Genomic DNA, 11,835 nt, shown 5'->3' with positions numbered 1-11,835 from the left:
ACATCATTCTAAGGAAAGGGAAAAATTAAAAAAAATTATGAAATAAAAATAAATGGATTTAACGAAGAAATGGTAAATTTAATAGTGGAGTGATAGATTTGATCAATTTAATTAACGATAATGATTAAATTAATAAAAAATTAAACTAATACAAATACAAATAACCTAATTTTTTAATTACTAATGGGTAATCTACTTTATAAGGGCCAGGGAGACGGGCACCATTAAGGGCAGGCGAAGCCATATGTATGTTTCATAAAATTGTTTGATTTCGATTATACCATATTTATGTTATATAAAATTGTTTCATTTCTACTATAATTTTAATTATAAAAAAATTCACATTAAAAAGAATTAATTCACTTTTTTATATTTCATTTTTAGATTCAATTATTTTCAATTTTGAAGAACTAGTTCTTGTGACCATGAATAAGCAAAATATCTTTCTTATTTTCTTACCCTTCAATGTTATCACTAGTTTTCTTTTTTCGTTTGAAATTTCTACCAAAGTTCACCCATAACATAACAAAAAAAGAACTTTCAACTCATTTCAAATACACCTTGTTCCAAGTTTCTTCCCAAATTATCATTACACGAAACCCAATAGTACTACGATAAATGAACATTCAGAGCACGTACGCTATAATTATTCAAAGATCTAATTTTCCATCTATATGTATAGCTTTTCCAAATATAACAGTCGACAGATGACTTCAAATACATGCGTTTTCCGTGTCAAACTTATACCCGTCACGCAAGCTAAGAAACTTCAGTTTTCTTCACATGGCGGCTCAAAGCATTGTCTCTATAAATGAGGAAATATCTAATTGAAATCTTCACAAAGTCTTCAGTTTCATAAAACATGAAGTCCCTTTACCGTTCTTTGCCATTGCTTTTCGTTGTTGTTTGCTCATTGTCATGGGTGAATGTTTCAGCTAATAGCCATGATGATTTTCTTGATTGCCTTTCTTCATATCATCCCGATGAATCCTCTTCCATTTCTAAAGTTACTTACACTGAAACAAACTCATCATATTCGGCAGTTTTGGAATCTTCCATTAGGAATCACAGGTTCTCAACGCCAAATACCCCGAAACCATTGGTTATTGTAACACCATTGAACATTTCCCACGTTCAAGCAACGATTCATTGCTCCAAAAAGCATGGCCTCCAAATCAGAACTCGAAGTGGCGGTCATGACTACGAAGGTCTTTCCTATGTCTCCCATGTCCCATTTGTTGTTATCGATTTGGTTCATTTTAAATCGGTCGAGGTTGATGTCGAAAACGAAGAGGCGTGGGTTGAATCAGGTGCAATCGTGGGTGAAGTATACTACAGAATCAACGAAAGAAGCACGAACCTTACCTTCCCAGGGGCTCATGGCTACACTGTAGGAATTGGTGGGTTCATTAGCGGTGGAGGCGATGGTTTATTGTCCCGAAAATACGGTCTCGCGGCGGATAATGTAATCGATGCGCAATTTGTCGATGCTAGTGGGAGAGTTCTTGATAGAAGATCGATGGGGGAAGATCTGTTTTGGGCCATTCGAGGAGGCGGAGGGGGAAGCTTCGGGATCGTTCTTTCATGGAAAATAAAGCTGTTTCATGTTCCGTCAGTTGTGACTGTTTTCTCAGTAGGCAGGACCTTGGAACAAAATGCATCACAGCTTCTTCATCGTTGGCAATACGTTGCACCCAATCTTCCAAATGATGTATACTCACTCGTTGCGATATCAGCGTGGAACGCCGGTCAAAATGAGACAAGGACGGTTCTAGTAACCTTTACTTCAGTATTCCAAGGTGGTGCCAATGAGCTGATTCCATTGATGCAAGAACGATTCCCCGAGCTTGGGCTTGTTAAGGAAGATCTCATTGAGATGACTTGGCTTGAAGCCGTATTGTTCATAAACGGACTTTCAAATGAAACATCGGAGGCTTTGCTCGATAGGAATAGGTCCCTCCTTCCTCCTTCATTCAAATCAAAATCTGATTACGTGAATGAACCGGTGCCTGAAATAGCATTACAAGGGCTATGGCCCAACTTCTCGAGGTCGACGAAGCAATCTCAGCAGTTCAAACTTTTATAGCTTACGGTGGAATGATGGACGAAATCTCAGAGACGGAAACTCCATTCCCCCATCGAAAAGGCACCTTATACAAGATACACTACAACATCGGTTGGCAAGAAGAGGAAAACATTAGATCTCAAAGGTATATAAGCTGGATGAGGAAACTTTATAGCTACATGGGTCCTTTTGTTTCAAAATCTCCACGAACAGCGTATGTTAATTACAGAGATCTCGATATTGCAAGAAATAATGATGATGGCAAGGCAAGTTATAAGCAAGCAAGCGTTTGGGGCCGTAAATATTTTAAGAATAATTTTGATAGATTAGTTTCTGTCAAGACAAAGATTGATCCAGAACATTTCTTCAAGCATGAACAAAGCATTCCTCCTCATTTTCATTGATAGAAGAAGAAACTTTAATCTCGTTCAATATTATGATGTATACTTAGTAATACATTTTATCTTAAAAGTTTTTGTTTAGAATAAACTTGTTCTTCATATTATGATGAATAATAAATTCTGTGTCTACTCCAACCTTTGCCAAAAGCATCTAAAAAAAATTTGTCTTGCCAAAAGCATCAACATGCCAAAATTGTATTCGAAAAATAAACTTGCGTTTTGAAACAGTTATTGCCAATGGATGTCAATGTCTTGGTACAAATTCCAACATCTTATGACTGTATTAGAATGAATTGTAATAAACTTGCATTTGAAACAAAATTTTAGTTATGGTGATTGGATGCCGACGTATTAGTATGAATGTCAGCCAACGTCTTAGTACTGCATTAGAATCAACACCGTTCATTTGCAAATATGAGTAAAGTTCTGTATCATTTTCGAATGAATACCTCATTTTTTAAAAATATTATTATTTTTCTCATTCATATAATATATTATTATATATAAATAACTTTAAATTGTAAGTCATTTATTATGAATTTCTTTAAGTGAAAAAACTCTAAAGATTAATTAAAGTAGTGAGATTTTTTTTTCTTCATTCAAACTAATCCGTTGTAAATACAACAAGAACATAATTCAAATGAACAATTGTTGGAATTTTTCACAGGATGAAAAACAAAACAAAGTTATCTGGATGAAATATAAAGCTCTTGTTGAAGCTAGAGGAACAAAGCAATAATCCCGGATGAAGTATGTGTTAAGTTTCAATCAAATTATCAATGAAACAAGCAAAGAAATTTTGTGTTTGAAAGCTCAAAAACAGAAGAAAAATCGATGAACAAATTGAGAGAACAAGTTGGAACCTCTCATTACTAGAAAAGTTCAAATTATATGTACATAAGTAGATGGATTACATTGGTAAAAAACAAAGCTTGCTTGTGCAAGTAAATAACATGTTAAATCAGCATAATGACTTCCTAAACAGCTACTAAAACAACTAATAAGTATCTAACTAAACCTTAGCAAATACAAAAGGTTACATTGAAACAACAAAAGTCAACTGTCACATGGACATGCCAATCGAATTACTCCTTGGACAACAACATGCTTCAGCTGTGATGCTCGGTCACTTGTATGCTCGTGCATGATTGCATGGTTGCATGCATGTTGCTGCTGTAGTTGCCACCTTTGAACAACAACTTACAAATACCACAATGAAACATTTCCTATAATTGAAAAACAAATACTCGACATTAAAGCTAAGATTCACCACCAAACTTTAAACATGTCGTGACGATTAATACTTGCTACCGCCAAAGTTGAAACCATTTTAATACCTTTTTGATCTGTCATCAAGAATACTACATTACCCACCTGCTCAATTTTCCTTTCAATATATAAAAATGTTGTTTGTAATAACCACGGTCTCATATCCTTGCTCAGACACCAATTGTACACCATTTTTGAACCAAATTCTACAATAAGATAGCCATTAATCTTCCATCCCATGGATAAGAACAAATCCAATGCTATAAACACCGCCCCTGCCTCTGTTGAAACCGTATCATTAACTGTAATAGGACCCGAAAATAAAGATCTTTCAACACCATTCATATCTCTTAGTACTCCACCACAACCTGCAACTTCCTCATTTGCTATCCCGCATACATTGAACTTCATACAGCCTTATGGAAGAGGGCGTCGTATCAATGAAGAGGATCTAGTTTTAATTATATCAAACATACGATTATTCCACAAATCCACGTCAAGAACTCTCCTGCATTATTAACTCCTAGAAAATTCCACATTTAGAATTATTTTCCAAATTATTTCTTTATTTTAAATCCACCTGGTCCCAACTATCTTCCTATACTTTTGTCACACAAAACCCAATAATATTAAGATAAGTGAACATTCAGAGCACGTATGCAAGTATTGTTCAAAGATTTAATTTTCCATCTGTATGTATAGATTTTTTAATTATAACAGCATTGAAAGTTCAAATAGTCAAACCAAATAACTGGGTTTTTTACTCAAACTTGTACTGCCCACGTTAGCTAAGAAACTTCAGTTCTGTTGTTGTTCACATGGCGGCTCAAAGCATTGCCTCTATAAATAAGTAATCTCTTGTGAAGTCTTCACAATTTCATCAGTTCCATAAAACATGAAGCTCCTTCACCGTTCTTTGCTATTGCTTTTCGTTGTTGTTTTCTTATTGTCATGCTTCAGCTAATAGCAATGATTATTTTCTTGATTGTCTTTCTTCATATCATCCTGTTGAAACCTACGATGAATTCTATTATTTAATTTCTGTTTTACACAATAAATACTTAATTCTTATTCTCAATTATGTGTGCTTATTTTTTATTTTAATATTTTCGGAATATTAACTCATATTTAATGTATTTAATTCAGTGGAAAAAATGTCCCCCTTTAAGAGTAGGTTTAGCATAATTGAGTGAAGTTGCATGCAGTCCTAGAAATAGGACGATATAAATCTACTGGATTAGAGTCAAATCTAATAAGGGATTCCATAGATCGAGTTAATGTGGCGATCGGGGTTTTAATTAGAAAGAGATTTCAATTAATCAACCTAGAATTAGTTGTTCTTACTCTCGAAGGAGATATTAGCATAATTTAAGGATTTCTACTGATCATGACACCAAATGAATAAATCGTTTAATTAGTAGTCATAATAATAGATGAAATCTAGGTGGATTCTTTCCTAGATATTGTCTCTCTCATTGGTTATTATTCAGTTATTTTCTTGATTTATTTTTTGTTGAGTTCTTAGTTAGATTAGTTTAGTAATTTTAGCTTAAAACTCATCACTCCAATTTTTCGGTTAAATAATAAGAAAATAATAATTACTAATACTTTTAATAATCGTGGATACGATATCTCTACTCACCATAGCTATACAAGGTGCAGATGCCTTTGTCGTATTTTTAATTAGTCACATGAGACACATCAGAATGGAAGTAACAAAGAACACCTAAGGAAATAGAGAACAGTTGTAAAGAAGCTGTTGAAGTTGGTCTCCATGCACCACATGCAGCCAAGGAGCAGCACATGCATTCGAGCCATGCATGCAGCAGCTGAAGCTCAATGTTGCTGTCCATTTTGATTTATTTTGTTACTTCAAATGATGTTTTGTAACTTAGTTGAGTTAGAACCAAGTTGCTAATGTACTTGATGTATTTGTTGACATTTGAGCTAATAAATCAGCTTTACTAAGTGTGCAAGTTTAGTCTTTCAAGTTTGAAGGTAATTAGTGGAGTTAGGTAATGTTTAGGTAATGAAAGCCTTACTTTGACCAGCAAAATGTATGGTATTTGTATTGACATTATGCCATTTTTTCAAGTTAATGAAATTCATTAGAATTATCCATTCAATATACTTTCTCAAATTCTTATTTTCATTCTTCTTCATCAAATCAAATTTCTGCTTGTTTGCTTGCCAAGTCTCGAGCCTTGTTGCTGAAGCCATTGTGTTTAAAGGCTGCTCATTGTTCATAACACCGGGGCGTAGCCAAGGGGCTGGCACGGGCCCCGACCCCCCTAAAATGGAAAATTTCATTTTAGGCCCTTGAAATTTTTTAAAAAATTTAAATTAGTAAAGGTAAAATTGCACTTTGGCCCCCCTAAAATTATAAAAATTCAATTTAATCCTTTACAAATTATAAAAAATATAAACTATAAAAAATTAAAATTTCATCCGGCCCTCCTAAAAAAATTTTCTGGCTTTGCCCCTGCATAACACCAACAGAAGCAGCAAAAATGCTTGAAAAATTATAACGCTGCAAAATAGCATGGATGTTGAAGACGAAACTATTCATATAACCCTCCCTAAAATGGTGTGTTCGATAACACAAACACTTCGACATTTCACAGCCAATACCACCTAGACACGTGTCTTTTGAAATGACTCATTCCATCAATTGTCTCGTTTCTCAATGAATAATTTTGATAGGCTTGTTTATTTCAAGACGAAGACTGATCCAAAGAATTTCTTTAAGCATGAACAAAGCATTCCTCCTCGTTTTCATTGATAGAAAAATGAAAACTATATTATGAATAAATTTAGTTCTTAATGATTCGTCATCACTGCTGTTTATGTACAATAAGTACTCTATACAATTTCATTACTTAATAATACATTGATTTTGTTTTCCAGTTTTGCATCAATTTAGACGATTTGATCAAGTAACTTTAATAAAATTGATCAATTCAATCTCCCTGAGATCTACTCTACTTTTTATATTGTAAATTTAATTTATTTTTGATATATTCAACACCCATCAATGGTCTATACATCCTTAAATGCCATCACTAAGAAGATTTGATTCTTTGACAATGGTTGTTCTCGACACATGATAGGTAATAAACATTATTTGAAATACTTACAAAGTTACAATGTAAAAAATGTCACATTGGGTGATGGCAGGAAAAGCAAAATATTTGGGAGAGACATTCTCAATATTTAGGAATCCCTAAGCTAAAAAGGTTCAATTGATGGAGAGACTTAAGGCTATTTTAATTACCATTAATAAATTATGTGACCAAGGATACTGTGTCAACTTCATCAAATATGGTTATGAGGTTATACATTAAAAAAAAGGTCCTTAATGAAAGGGACAAGGTCATTTCACAACTACTGTAGAGTGATCAGCCAAACTACATGCAACAAATATTTCATTAGTGACTTAGAATTGTGGCGTCACAGACTTGGACATATCAACTACAGATGTAACACCTCACATTGAATTTGATCACCGGATTTGAGTACAAGGTGTCACATTATGAATGTGGACCATCTCAATTTTTTCATTGACTTTAAGTGGAAAACATGGCATAATTTCATATTTTCTTACTATGCTAATGTTTCTCATTTAATCATGATCGATTGGGCCCACACGACCTGATGTAGTATGGGGTAAGCGTAGAGTCAAGATGCGAATCCAAACTCGATTTATCAAAATTCAATAGTGTGTCTCGAGACAATGAAGCCATGTCTCAAGACATGCTTATCCTATTTTCAACCTCTACTTTAAAAATTAGTTGTCTCGAGACAATGACCTTTGTGTCTCGAGACATGTCTCAAGATTAGCTCCCCTATTTTGGACCCTCAGCTTCGATGTTTCCTATTTTAAGACAATGGGCCTCATGCCTTAAAACCAGACAGTTTATACCTTGAGACATGTTCAATATATCTTGAGACAATTATCTAGAAAGGCATGAAATAGTCATTTTTGTTCTTGATGTCTCGAGAGATGCTCCTAATGTCTTGAGGCACTAATGCAGTTTCACCATTAATGCATAGACATTCAAATGATAACCAAAACTTGCCTAAATTATGCTAACATAATATCAATCCAATATACATAAATTAAACCATCATAAACACATTTAAAACATGCAAATCCATAGCTTCTAATGCATCATACCAACACATGAACATATAAAAAGTTATACACCTATTAACATATATAAATTCATCATAATCAAGATTCAAAACTCAACTTTAGGACCCTTATAGGTACAAAATATATCCAAGTCTACCAAAGTAGACAAAATAGCATATAAGCCCCATTATGACATTAACAACCTATAGACAAAATAGTACAATACATTAACAACCTATAAACAAAATTGTACAATCATTGTCTGAGCTGGGTTGCAAGGCTTAGGAAGTGTCTGAAGTCCCACAATGTAATAAAGTATCTGTTGATCAACGGTGCATGAAAACAAACGCATCCGCATGTTGAGCATTTCAAGCTTAGTGATACTAATATAATTTGATTCAAAGCATAATAATTTTAAGTAATGAAAACATAACTTAAACATATCATCAATTAAGTACCACACTCCACAATAACCCAATATTAATGGATCATTGTATCATGCCTCCCTCGGGGTATTCCGACTTACAACTTTCTCAAAGTTTACACATCGTGTACACACTAAGGAGAACAGACTTTTAGCGGCTTTTTTTTTGCCTTTAGTGGCGCTTTTAAGGGCCGCTAGAACTATTTGCGGCGTTTTCACAAGCGCCACAAAAAACGCCGCTATAGCCGACGCCGTAAATTTTTGCGGCTTTATTTTAAAAAACGCCGCTAAAGACCATGACTTTTAGCGGCGCTTTTTTCGCAAACACTGCTAAAGACCATGACCTTTAGCGGCGCTTTTCTCTTAAAGGCTGCTAAAGACCATGACCTTTAGCGGCGCTTTTTCCGCAAACGCCGCTAAAGACTATGACTTTTAGTGGGATTTTTTTCACAGACGCCGCTATAAAACAGACCTTTAGCGACGCTTTTCACATAAACGCCGCTAAAAAATATAACCTTTAAAAAATATATTCTAATTAAATAATATTTATTTTCTGTGACTAATATTATATTATGTTTTATTTTTGAAATTTAAACTTTAAACTATATACTTTTAAGGATAAATAAAAAATATTAATTAAATTAAATTTTCTATTAAAATTTTAACTTTATATAAAAATTAATGAATTTGAATATTATGTTTAAATAAATAGGCATTCTACCTCACAGCTCATCTAATCTATATTAACTCGGCCAATTATAAAAGAAGCTACAAAACTCATAATAATTAACCATCATGGTTAAAGAAGCTAGTACACAAACCCTGTTTCCATAACACAAAATTCAAGTTCCGACTAAGATGAATGACCAAGGAATGCAACATTAAATAACGTTCCACTTGAAGAAGTGCTAAGCCTTGGATTTTCCAGCTTGAAGGGATTGGATCCTCTGCCGCACCTTCAATATCTAAAGGATGCAAAGCCAAATGATCAGATTCATTGTCACTTTGGCAGATAAATCTAGTTACAATCTATTATCCACACCGAGGTGCCTGGATTCTAGACTCTAAAGTTTGATATTAAGAGGACACAAACATTTCCCGGTGGTTTTACAATATAATTCAACACAATTTGATTTCATATCTAGAGCACATTAATAGAAACTCATACTGATGGTTGTTATTCCAGTTTAAGAGAAACAAACTTCCATAAAACCCAAAAATCATATGGATTCATGTAAAAAGCATATGATAAATGCTAATAGTATTAGTTAAAATATTGCATGATGTCTGCTAATGAAAAAAAAGATATCTTTAACATCATTTTAAAGATCAGCCAGCATGCAATAGAACACATAATTAAAAAAATTTAACTGGCGGGGCAAATTTAAAGGTAAGCAGGGACTTGACTCTTCAAAAATGAAACCAAATTTGGTGTCTTCAAATTAAAAACTAAACATCGCATTCACGGTTTTGCAGTTTAACAAACATAGACAAAGACAACGAAATTAAAAAATTAACAAGCTGAAGTAAGTACTTAATTATCAACTAGTAATCTTACTTTAGCAATTTCAGCTTGTGTAAGAGCACCTTTTATGTCCTGTTTGTTTGCTAGTATCAACAAGGATGCTCCTGATAACCTCTGCGACACAAAGAAAGCATAAGACACAGTTTACATTGCACGGCATTAGCTTGCAAGGTTTCGTTTTCTAATATTTATTGCAGCAACCTCAAACTGTTATAGTAAGATGGATAGCTTCACCGTAATGAATATAAAACATGCATTTGATGGGGAAAAAACAAGTCAAATTAACATCTTACCTCTTCCTTTAGAAGATTATCCAGTTCCATTTTGCAATCATCTAATCTTCTAAGATCTGAGCTATCAACAACCCAAACCAAACCATCTGTTTGCTCAAAATAGTTCCTCCAATATGATCTTATAGTTCTTTGACCACCTACATCCCATATATTCAGAGTATATCTTCTGAAACCCAAAATCAAATCTAATTCAACATTACAAATCATAAATATAATGAAGAAAACTACAAAAAGAAACAACCCAAAAATTCTAACATCTAGTACTCCACAATATGGTTAATTTTAACGGCAAACCCGTTTGTTTCTATTGGGGTCATAAAGGCAGATATGCAAAAACCTATCCAACATCTAGTACTCCACAATTCTCAATTAGGAGATCAAAAAGTAATTAAGTAGCAAATATATATCTTATACATAAGTAGAGTTTAGAAACTCCACGAGAGTGCACGTGCATTTAAGTATACATGTTCACTGAATAATTTACCATTAACTTGTTTATTTATACTTAAACAAACACGTGATAATCAATTAAACCAACTTAAAAGAGCTTTTTTACTTACACAACAACCAAAAATAGAGAAACCTTAACCTATGTAGGTTGGCACTGTTTAAGGTGAGATAAATATAAAAACACATATATAGATATATGATGCTTAAGTTCTGCTTATGCAATCCCTGACATATTTTACAGATAGCATGCGTTTTCACCAACCAAAACCACATTCCACTGCCAGGAAATGGATCCACAGATCAATACTGGATCATCACCATATTCTAGTAACTATATTTATATTTTTACAAGCAGCATATCATAACTCAATATGATAGAAGATGCAAATAATGAGTGTTCAAGGACAAATGGAAGTACTATAATGGGATGAATGATGAATAAAAACAACTGCAGTCTGCAAGTAAAAAAGGGCTCATGCTCAAAAAGTATCATGCAATGCTTGTTCACAATAATACAAACATGTTATTTTTGGGCCAGTTAAATTCAATAGAGAGGCCAATTATTATTTATGTAGTACTGCTTCAAAGGATTTTAACATCACTTCAAAAACGACCTAGAAGGAAAAAAATTCCAGTCAATGAGGTGAGGAAATGTGAACACGGATATTAAGATAATAGCATCAACAGCTATAGGAATCTAATTACTTGTTCATAGATATGATCGAAAACCATATTTTGATTGCATATTCATTCAGCAAGATAAGCCCTAACCTATATAGTTAGGACTTATGCACATGTGTGTTTTTGTGTGTTTGTATTATAATATTTTAAGTTATCATCTACAACCTTGAGAGTTCATAAGCTAATACTACCCAACTACAGTTTCATCACCTTCAAATAAGTCATATTCATCTAAGTTTGTCAACTTAATAGCAAAATAGATATCACAATTTAAACTCACCTATTTCAGTAGTGAATCTGATAGCCATTTTCTCATAGAGTACACCTTAATTCTAGCACCAAAAGACATCTCAAGATGACATGAGACTAAAGACAGGACTAGCATCATAAGAAATAATCTCTTCCTCTAGATTGAAAGGGGAGATGAATTTCACCCAAGATGAAACAATACAAAAAGGAGGAAAAGGGTTACAGACATCGTTGATTCACAGACCAAAATCATGCAGCTCAGTTACAAACACTCCATAAAAAAAAGGTAATAAGGGATTGGAAAAAGGAAATGACCTTTAAACTGATCTTTACTAACAATGAA

The 11,835-nt window shown here is 33.5% G+C and overlaps 1 long non-coding RNA gene and 1 pseudogene across 1 annotated transcript; one reads left to right on the top strand and one right to left on the bottom strand.

Annotated features, from left to right (window-relative positions):
• Window positions 1-728: 728 nt before the first annotated feature.
• On the top strand, window positions 729-2,595 carry LOC107927360 (cannabidiolic acid synthase-like 2; annotated as a pseudogene).
• A 6,410-nt stretch (window positions 2,596-9,005) lies between these two features.
• Window positions 9,006-10,277, bottom strand: LOC107927375 (uncharacterized). Its single transcript, XR_005910144.1, has 3 exons — window positions 10,113-10,277; window positions 9,853-9,933; window positions 9,006-9,259 (listed from the first exon to the last, which is right to left on the bottom strand). It is a non-coding gene; the product is annotated as an uncharacterized lncRNA (long non-coding RNA).
• Between the last annotated feature and the right edge of the window lie 1,558 nt (window positions 10,278-11,835).

This window comes from Gossypium hirsutum, chromosome A02 (genome assembly GCF_007990345.1).
Source record: "Gossypium hirsutum isolate 1008001.06 chromosome A02, Gossypium_hirsutum_v2.1, whole genome shotgun sequence".
Lineage (NCBI taxonomy): Eukaryota > Viridiplantae > Streptophyta > Magnoliopsida > Malvales > Malvaceae > Gossypium > Gossypium hirsutum.
Note: the sequence above shows the minus strand (reverse complement) of the source record. Positions and strands in the feature narration are given on the sequence as shown.